General features: G+C 34.1%; 1 pseudogene; it reads left to right on the forward strand.

Moving 5' to 3' along the window:
- Positions 1-4,693: 4,693 nt before the first annotated feature.
- Positions 4,694-5,330, forward strand: LOC138170166 (glutathione S-transferase-like; annotated as a pseudogene).
- The last annotated feature ends 6,358 nt before the right edge of the window (positions 5,331-11,688 follow it).

Here is an 11,688-nt window from a genome sequence, read left to right on the forward strand (position 1 = left end):
CACACACATATACATATATATGTATATATTTGTATACAAACTTATTTATATATATATATATATAGGAGGGTATATGGGTGTATGAATACATATGTGAATGTATGTAGATATGTGCCCATGTATACATAGACAGAGGCCTAAGGACCAATTTAATAGGCAGGGAAAATACTTAAATGGTGAAAGTAAGAGGTGAGGGGGGAATATAATGAGAGGAGATGGAGAGACAGAATGCAAATTATCTCATATAGAAGAGAAAAGGTAAAACTGTTATAATGGAGGGAAAGAACAGGAAGGCAAAAGGGAATGAGTTAACCTTATTCTCATTGAATTTGGCTTAAGGAGGGAATGACATACACACTAAATAGGGTATCTCACCCTACAGAACAGTAGGGGGAAGGGGATGAGAGGGGGGATGATGAAAGGGAGGGTAGGGAAGGAGGCAGGAAGGGGATGGAAGTTAGAAGCACCCACATTTGAAAAGTGACAGGATCAAAGTAGAGAACAGAACAAGAGGGTGATAGGATGAAGGAAAATATAGCCAGTCTTTCATAATATATCCAATATGGAAATGTTTTGCATAGCTATACACGTACAACCTGTATTTAATTGCTTATATTGTCAGTAAGAGTGGGTGAAGAGAGAGGAAGGAAAGAATCTGGAATTCAAAATTTTAAAATCAAACATTTAAATATACATATGTAGATAGATAGATTATTACTATTATTATTATTTTACATCTAACTGATAAGATATACAGGCACTGGGACATAGAGATCCACCATGCCCTACTGGAAAGTTGGAGGGGGGATGGGAGAAGATATGGGAGGGTAAACTGGGGGAGGTAATATTCAGTGGGATCGAAGTTTTGGGGTGGATGGTAAGGGAAAATGGGGAGAAAGTTTGTAACTCAAAATCTTTTGGAAATGAATAATGTAAACTAAAAAATAAAAAAGAGAGAGGAAAAACAAAAATATTGTTAAGGGGAAAAATAAGATCTCACCCCACTAAAGTGCCTGGAAAAAATAGTTCAATAAAATGGGCATGCAACTGAAAAAGTCAGAAAAATAATAAATTGAAAACCCCCAATTAAATACTAAATTGGAAATACTGAGAACCAAAGGAGCGATTAATAAAACGGAAACTAAGAAAATTGTTAAATTAATAAATAAAATTAAGACCTTGTTTTATGAAAAAAAAAACAATAAAATTGATAGGCCTTTAGTCAATATGATAAAAAAAGAAAGAAGAAAACCAAATCACAAGCATCAAAAACGAAAAGGATGAATCTAACTCTAATGAAGAGGAAATTAAAACATTCACGAGTAATTATTTTACCCAATCATATGCCCATAAATTTGCTAGTCTTAGTGAAATAGATGAATATTTGCAAAAAAAACATAAGTTGCCTAGATTAACTGAAGAGGAAATAAAATACTTAAATATCCCCCTTTCAGAAAAAGCAATTGAACAAGCCATCAATAAATGCTCTAGGAAAAATTTGCAGTGTCAGATGGATTTGCTAGTGAATTCTATTACATATTTAAAGAATATTTGATTCCAATACTCCACAAACTATTTGGGAAAATTTGAAAAGAAGGATTCCTACCAAATTCTTTTTATGACACAAATATGGTATTGATACCTAAATCAGGAAGAAACAATATGAAGAAAGAAAATTATAGACCTATTTCTTTCATGAATATAGATGCAAAAATTTTATATCATATATTAGCAAAAATACTACAGCAACTTATCATGAGAATAATACCCATTGATCAGGTAGGATTTATTCCAGGAATGCAAGAATGCTTCAATATTAGGAAAACTGTCAGCATAATTGATAATATCAGCAATAAAAACCATATGATTTTCTCAAAAGATACAGAAAAGGCTTTTAACAAAAGACAACACCCATTCCTTTTAAAAACACTAGAAAGTATAGGGGTAAATGGTCTTCCTTAAAATAATACGTAGCATATATCTAAAACCATCAGCAAGTTTAATATATCAATGGGGATAAGCTAGAAGCATTTCCAATAAGATCATGGGTGAAATGAAGATGTCCATTATCACCCCTCTTATTCAATTTGGTACTAAAAATGTTAGCAGTAGAATTAAAAGAAGAAAAAGAAATTGAAGGAATCAGATTAGGCAAAGAATAGGATAAGCTATCATTCTTTGCAGATGATATGATGATATACTTAGAGAATCTAGAGAATCAATTAAAAAACCACTTGAGACCATAAATAAATTTGCCAAAGTTGCAGGATATAAATAAACCCACATAAATCCTAAGCTTTCCTATATATTTCTAATGAAATCCAAGTACAAGAAATGGAAAGATAAATCACATTTAAAATTATTGTAGACATTATAAAATACTTGGGAATCTACCTGCCATACTTAACCCAGGAGCTATATGAACACAATTACCAAACACTTTTCACACAAATAAAGTCAGATCTAAATAACTGGAAAAAACATCTGTTGTTCATGGCTAGGTTGCGCTAATATAATGAAAATTACAATTTTACCTAAATTAAAATATATATTTATTGCCATTCCAATCATCTACCAAAAAAATTATCTTATAGAACTAGAAAAAACCTAGTAACAGAATTCTTCTGGAAGAACAAAAGGTCCAGAATATGAAGGGAATTAATGAAAAGAAATGCTAGAGAAGGAGGCCTAGCCATACCAGATTTCAATCTGTATTATAAAGCAGCAGTCATCAGAATTACTTGGTACTGGCTGAGGAATAAGTTAGTGGATCAGTGTAACAGATTAAGTACACAAGATGCAGCAGTCAATGACTATAGTAATCTACTGTTTGATAAACAGTACTGTTTGGTTTGATAAACCAAAGACCCCAGCTTCTTTAATAAGAACTCACTATTTAACAAAAACTTCTGAGAAAACTGGAAAAGAGTATGGAAAAAACTGAGTATATATCAGCATCTTACACTGTATACCAAAAATCAAGTTTAAATGGGTATATGAGCAAGGGATAAATGCTGATAATTTAAGCATCTGGGAGAGCAAGGAATAGTTTATGGAGAAGGGAATATTTTACAAACAAACAAGAGCTAGAGAGTATTATGAAATGCAAAATGAATAATTTTCATTACATTAAATTGAAAAATTTTTCTACAAAAAAGTCAACGTACCCAAGATTAGGAGGGAAATGGGAAATTGGAAAAGAATTTTTACAACCAGTGTTTCTGATAACAGCCTCATTTCTAAAATATACAGAGAATTCCCCAATTGATAAATGGTCAAAGGATATGGAAAGACAGTTTTCAGGGAAGAAATTAATGACATATATAAGCATATGAAAAAAATGCTCTAAATCACTATTGATTAGAGAAATTCAAATCAAAACAACTCTGAGGTACCACATCTCACCAGTCATATTGGCTAAGATGACAAAACAGGAAAATGATAAATGCTGGAGAGGATGTGGAAAAATTGTAACACTGGGGTGGCTAGGTGGCACAGTGAATAGAGCACCGGACCTGGAGTCAGGAGAACCTGAGCTCAAATCTGGCCTCAGCCACTTAACACAAAACTAGACATGTGACCTTGGGCAAGTCACTTAACCCCGATTGCCCCTCCAAAAAAAGGAAAAAAAAAGAAAAATTGGAACCCTAATGCACTGTTGGTGAAGTTGTGAACTGATCTAACCATTCTGGAGAGCAATTTGGAACTATGTCAAAAGGGCTATAAATAAGTGTATACCCTTGGACACAGTAATATTACTTCTGGGGCTCTATACCAAAGAAAGTAGAAAAAGGATCCGTATGTACAAAAATATTTATAGCAGCTCTCTTTATGCTGGCAAAGAACTGGAAGTCAAGGGGTTGCCCACCAACTGGGGAATGGCTAAACAAGTTGTAGCATATGAATGTAATTGAATACTCCTGTGCTATAAGAAATGAGGAGCAGATGGACGTCACAATAACTTGGAGTGTCTTATATAAACTGATGTTGAGTGAGGAGAGCAGAACTAGGAGAACTTTGTACACAATTACAGAAATATTGAAAGTGTGATGACTAAATTTGATAGACTGGGCTCCTCTCAGCAATGAGGCTAGAAGACAGCTACAAAAGACTCATGATGGAAAGGGATATCCACATTCAGAAAAAGAACTACAGAGTCTGCAGATTGAAGCAAACTATTTGCTCTCTCTTGTTTGTATTTTGTTTTGGTGTATCCCTTCTTTTTCATTTTTCAACCCCTTGGTTATATTCCTTTACAACATGACTAACATTCAATGAGAAGGTATTTTCAGAACCTATATTTGATTATATGCCACTGTGGGAGGAAAGGGAGAGTAGAGGGAGGGGGAGAACATTTGAAATTTAAGAGATTGTGGAACTTCATGGTGTAAATTAAATTAAATAAAAAGACATAAATAATTTGTTTTAAAAGAAATATTTTAGACAGATGCTTCATATGGGGGACACCTGTACAAATGAGTAGGTAAAGGAATCAGGCAGAAGAAAGGAGAGAATACAATGGGAAAATCTTTCGAAGGACATGGTATCAGGTATATTAGTTAAGATATAGCTTTCAAGCTTTTGACCAGAAGCTGCTCCTCTTGGACACTAGGTGCCAGAACTCTCTTCCCCAGCAGTGGACAAAATCTCAAAACATTACCATGATAAAAAAAAAATCAGTCCTCCACTACCTTAATAGAAGGGGCAGAATGGAATCCATCACATGACTCAGCCCCAGCTAGAGTGGAGTTCGATGAACAACTTGAAACAAAAAAACAAGAACAACAAAAAGAAACAATTAGAAAAGTGCAAAACAACTGTCCTGCTGTTCCAACAAGTGCCAATGGTTGAAATTGATGGGATGAAACTGGTTCAGTCCAGACGCATTCTCCACTATACTGCTGAGAAATTCAATCTACTTGTGAAAGACATGAAGGACAGAGCAATGATTATCATGTACTCAGAGGGAACAATGGATCTAATGGAGCTAGTCATAGTGTAACCTCTCATAAAAGGAGAAAATACTCTCTGAAATCACTACTAAGGCCAAAGCCACATACTCTTCTCTTTATGAAAAGTTATTAAAGACTCATGAACAAAACTTTCTTGTGGCTAACCAGATGAGCGTGGCAGATGTGCAACTGATTGAATCTATTTTAATGGCGGAAGAGACTGTCCCAGATGCACTCTCTGGATTTGATTTACTACAGGAATTTAAAACTCCAGTGATTAACATCCCAACAATAAAGAATGTCCTATGCTCTGGCACCAAGAGAAAGCTGGTTCCCAATACCAAGTTTGTAGAAAAGGTTATGTAAGTCTTCTATTGATAAAACAGCAAACTTGCCCATGCAGAGAATCAGTATGTGATTACTCTGTGAATCTAGGACCCTTAATGACAGACTCCAGTCATGCCAGTACTCTGTAAGCCTTCTCTAGGTGTAGCTACACTCCATGGTAGCCTTTCAGAGAAGCCTAACAAAACCAGGAAAGGCATAGGAGGCAAGAAAAGCGCCCTCTCTCCATTCTAAATTTCTTCTTTGTTCAGTCCTTTCTAAACACTTGATTTTGGGGCCAACAACTGAAGCACTGATCTCTTGACTTCTTGGCTTTCTGGGTTTCTCTACTTTTTCTTGATCTAAGCCCTCTCATGTTCCTGTGGTTCACTCTAAGCTTCGAGGATATACACATCCTCAGCACAAGTCTTCCCATCTCTGAGGGAGACCTCTACCAGCTATGTGCCTCTTCACCTTCACCTTCTAGACGTGCCCTCTGGAGGGGCTGCACAATTCTGAACCATGCTTTCTGTGCTGACCATAGGATTTGAAGTGGCATTACTCTAATTGTTGAAGCCTAATAAATAGCAAAACGTTAGTTAATGCTACTGACCTACCTCCCAATTATCTGCACAGTAACATGTGAAATAGATATGCATCAAATAAAAGCTTTCTATGCACACACAGAAAGATATAGTTTTGATAAAAAAAAAGGTAAACCTCATCATCTGAGATTGAAAAAAATGATTATAAATAAGTATCAAACTTCTTAGTAAAATAGGATAAATTCATCTTCTGTATGAAAGGTGATCATACCATTGCAGGCTTGAGGAAAATAAAAAAAAAAGATTGGAACATTCATTGTAGGAATTGGCAATGAAATACCGAAGTCTTTTTGTTTGTTTTGTTCCAGATGCATTATTTAATCAGGGTAGGCAATTTCCCCCATGTCTGCATCTATATCTACATTTATTTCTATAGATAGATAAAGAGGTTTATACCTACATATCTATCCATATCAATATATCTATCTCTATATCCTACATCTGCATATATCTAGAGAAATATAGATATATTTCCCTATATCAAAACAAATCCACAAATAATATAAAACACATGGAATGGTCCAGGGGTTCTTTAAGGTTAAGTGGCTTGTTTGAGGTCCCACTATTCATATGTGTTTGAGGGGGATTTGAACTCTGCTCTTCCCAAATGTCAACTCCCTAAATATCATGCCATGATTCTTTGATGGGATTCTGTCATAGATGAATAAAAAAATGTTTGTTTGTTTTTCCTTCCTCACTATTAGAAAAGACAAACTATGAGAGATAAAGTAGATTCCATTTAGTGATTTTATAGAGACAAAAGGAGGTAGTTCAAATAATGACTATCACTGCCCGATAATGGAACAGGGGGAGAAGAGTGGATAGTGATCAATAGATTTATTTCAATTTCCCTTGAGATTTAAGGTCTTAACTAAGAAGTAGAATAAATCTTAGTGTTTGAAAATGTATATGGTTTAAGTATTCTTTTGATTGGCTAAAATAAAATGGAGGGAAAGGTCATGAGAATTATCAGTTGATAAAAGGATATTAAGTAAAGGAAATTACTGTTAACAAGGATGAAAGGAAATGAAAACCTCAACCTACTTGGTCAGCTAATTGGAGAATTAACCAAAGATGACCTAGGGACTTGCAGATGACAGTAACAAGTTTTGAGCAAAGATGATATAATATAATACAATATAATACAATACAATACAATACAATATAATATAATATAGTATAATTTAACACAACACAACACAACAACATAACATAACATAACATAACATAACATAACACAACATAACACAACATAACATAACATAACATAACATAATATAGAAAATATAGTATATTATACACATAATATACTATATTATATCCCATAATATAATATAGTATGGTATGATATGGTGTGATAATAATATAATGTAATGTAATTAATATAACATAACATAATACAACACAATGTAACGCAATGTAACGTGACGTGACATGACATGGCATAACAAAACATAAAATAACATAACAACATAACATAGTGATCTGTTGTCTTTTGTGCTTGGAGTAATAAGAGAAGGCTTAACTAGTACATTACAATGTGACAAGTAATGTATAGTTATTGTCAGTAGAGAGGAGTCAGCTATCAGTTATTTCAGTTATTAGTAGAAGATTGAATAAACATACTAAAAAAAGAATAAGGATTAGGGGAAGTTTGTTAACAAATGACTAGAGGCTGAATAGTATACAGTGGAAGAATCAGGACTGAAAAACAGAGTTGAGTTGGATGGAAAAGAGTAAGCAAAATAAAAATGAGAGGATTGGTTTGTTTTATTTTTCATCTGGACAGATGAGGTTTCTGAATCACCCATTGGAGCAGCAGAAGGTGATAGTTGGGTATCAAAAAAGCTAATGGAATCCCAAGCTGGAAACACACACACACACACACACACACACACACACTTTTAGTCTTGAATGTGGGGCATCACAAATTTTTTCCTATGATTGCTATATCATAACATAATTACAGCTGTCCTATTTGCTGCTTGAGGTGCAAAGCGCATGGATGGGATGCTAATGGGGAGTTCAGAAACAGGAAAGTGACTTCAGCTCTAGACATTTTTAAGTAAAGTTTAGCAATTCTGAGACTGAGAGAGGTGAGTGAAGCAGGGGCTGATTTTTACTCTGATGTCAAAGAACTATAGCAGATGAGTCATCTTGAATCTATATTGGTATAAGGATACAAAGTAGACCGTGTTCAGACAGTAGAAATTGTTACAGAGTAATTAAATCTACAACTAATGAAATTAATGAGGGAGCAAAAAGTGTACCCAATGGGTATGGATATCACATTATTGCAAGCATTTGAACAAAAGGGGAATAGGCCTCAGTTGGTTTTATCTTCATGTAATCATCTCCTTCTTTTTGAACAGAAGGATTCAGAAGAGTTACACTGAAATATGGATCTTTTGGCAACAAGTGTTAGATGCTCCTCCCTCCCCCCATGTGGTCAGGAAAATTTTAGATATTTTCTACTTTTGAGATTCTTTACAATGTATTATCCTCTTATTTAATCTGGTGAAACTTCTCATTAAATTAATAACCATTTCAGAAAAGTTTTGATATACAACTCACTTCGGGAAGAAGCTAAAGTAGTAGACCTCATAATTGAAGATGCAAGGTACCAATTGAATGAGACACAATCACAGATAAGTAGATGGGGTTCATTGACAGTCATTTCTGACATTAGTACTGACTGCTCATAGAAGACCACACCAATATGCTACAGCAACCTTGGCATACCAGTTACTGAATTAATTGACCAAAAGTTCCTGATTGGAAAGTTGGTATTAAGGTAAAGAAAATATTCTCAGAAAGAAACCGTTCTATTTGTATTATGTGAAGAAATCATTAATGATAATTTTGGTCATCAGGGGTAAAGGTAAAGTTTAATTTCTAGGATAAAAAAAATTAAAATTATTTTAAAATAGGCCATTTCCAACTGCAGTGTCAAAAACTAATACATATCTGTGAGATTGCTCAAAAGCTCATATTCCAGACAATAGGATGAAGTTGGGGAAGTCTATGTGTGTGTATGCTTATGTGTATATGTGTGTAATACATATGTATACACATATATACAAAGAGACAGCACTAAAATATAGAGTTAAATATATAATCAAATCCTACAAATAGTGGGCTGAAGTTCAAAGTGAGAGTCAGTCTTTACAAATGCAAATATTTTATTGTCTTTATTCACCATTTGAAAACTAGACACATTGACATGGCTAGTATTTTGCATCCCTAATAAAATAATGTTAAAATATGAACAATGCTATTTAGTCTAAAAAGACAAAATAAGGATTATGTAGCATGTCAATAAACACTAAGTACCTCAAATATATGTGTCATATTTCATTCACAGTCTGGAAAATTATTTCATTTAAAAATAAAATTTTACCTCATCTGTATAAAATATTGACCACTACCTAAAGACTAAACAGTATTCTGTCTTTGAAGACTAAACCATAAAAGGCATTATTTAGTGTTTTTAACTTGTCTTCTTAAACATTCATCATCATTAAAGTAAAATTTTCCACTTGGCATCCGCTTAATGGGTGGAATATTGGAACTCAGATTTTCTATCCTGTTTGCAATTCAATCACTGTTAATGTGAACTGAGGCTGTCAGCAATTTAAAATCAATGCAGTAAAACAACAGAGACACCCTATTGCAATTTCAGAATGTATTTCTCAAGATAAGGTTCAGTTAACTTTTTGTGCAAAGAAAATTTAAGAATGTCAAGGTTGACAAATTGTTTAAAGGAACACAAGCAACTCTAATATACCCTGAGGCTTCAAATTTTTGTTTCAATCCCCAAATAGGTAAATGAACTACAAGTGGGATTCATGATAAACTTAGGCACAACAACCTATAATAGAGAAAACCATTAACTGCTGAAAAGACATAAGGTAAATGGAAAGGACTTTTGTTCATGATTCATATTAATACCTTATGTCAACAAATTGTCCTTAATCTGTTTTTGGCTTTTATTACTGTTATGGAAATAGAAGAAATATAATTTCCACTTTGGTTCATCTCTTTCCCTTTTTATTGAGAATGAAATATATTTGAATATCATCAGTGGAAAAGAATCAAATTTTATTAGCTTTTCCAGCCCACCATTTCCTGCATTTGGTCAAGTGATTCTATGGTATTCCTCAATAAAATAATTCATTTCAGACTACTTTTATTTCACTTTCATTCTCTTAAATTTTAAATATATTTACGTGTAAACTAATGATCTAAATAAATATTAAACTATTCTTTATATTAATACCATGTTATTTTTCTGGAAGTAATTTGGTTCTATGTATGCTTCTATCAATCAATCTATCAACCTATCTCCCAATCTACCAAGTATCAGCTATTAATCTATCAATCTATTTGTCCAGCTATCAATCAATTTATCTTCCTAATGAAGCTGTCTTTATAAGCAAAGATTATACTAAGCATTTTGTAAGAACTAATTTTGCTTCCTCCCCTTCTCTAACATGACTCATTCTTCATACTATTATGAGAAAAAGTCCACAGATAATACTGAAAACAGAATGGACTTACTTGCCACTCAGTTATTTCTGATCTGCTGAGTAGCAATACTATGAGCTAGTTTCTGCAATATCACTATAAAATAAATCTATCCCATTAAACATTGTGCAACTTATTGATAGGATGATGCACCTTTTCTATAGATGAACAAATAAAAGACTTTTGATACAGAAACAGCATGACTAGTCTTCCTAGAAATATGATGATGTTATGGTAACATCGAATTCTCCATAGCTGTTACCTTATTTTTCTCTTTGTTTACATACTGCTCCCTTTCATCATCCTTACCTCTCTTTTCCACCCAATTGCTGTCTACTTCTTCCTGAAACCTTAATTCATTGCTGCACAAGCTGCCTCTTGGACAGTTCCTAATATTGATCCTTGTTCTGCCCCTAAGTGGAACAAAATATTCAAAACATGGTAGCTTCCATATGATAGCCATCACACATTGCAATCCACACTATAGTCTAATGGTTTAGGTGAGGGAATTAGAATCCACCTTCCTCCCCATTTCCACTATTCAATTCCTCCCCTTTCCTCCATCATTCAGTAATCTCTTTTCCTTTGGAGGTTATACTATTCATGTCTACCACCCAATCAAAATCATGGTAACTGTTGTGTACAGACCTTTCAGATAACCTTCCTTTCCTCCCTTCCTTTCACAGTGAGTTCAGTACAATTGTTATCATTTTCCTCTCCTCTGCACATCCTTCAATAATACTAGAGGTGTTCAACATGCATATATTTCCTTCACATACCCTAACCATTCAGTTCCTGAAACCAATCACTTCCCACAAGCCACTGCATCATACCTCAACCACATTCTTATTCTTTTTATTTTGTCATAACCCATAAATATACCCCTCCTGGTTCAAGAATCTGAATGCCCTTATCTGGTCATGCTCTATTGGCTTTTTACCTGTTCCTCTATTTTCCCTTATAAAACACTACTCTTCATCTGCATCATGACTTTAAATCCCTTGACCTCTCAGTTTTCTTCCTGGCCATCCTCCATGACATTAGACATTCTTCTCTCTTCTCTTCTCCCCATCTTGACCCTTTGTTTAACAAATTCATCTCTATCCTGTCCTTTTCTCTTGAATCCCTAGACATGTAGATCGTGCCTAGTCAAACCTTAGCCTTGGATTACTTTCAACATTTCCCCCCTTCATTTCTACATACATGGTGCCATGGTACTGAAGGAAGATGGAGAAAAATCGCATAACCATTGTAACTAGTTCTTTTTTTTTTTTTTTTTT

The sequence above is a fragment of the Petaurus breviceps genome, unplaced genomic scaffold, assembly GCF_028583685.1.
Source record: "Petaurus breviceps papuanus isolate PSGF00001 unplaced genomic scaffold, PetGlider_PUasm1.0 126, whole genome shotgun sequence".
NCBI lineage: Eukaryota > Metazoa > Chordata > Mammalia > Diprotodontia > Petauridae > Petaurus > Petaurus breviceps.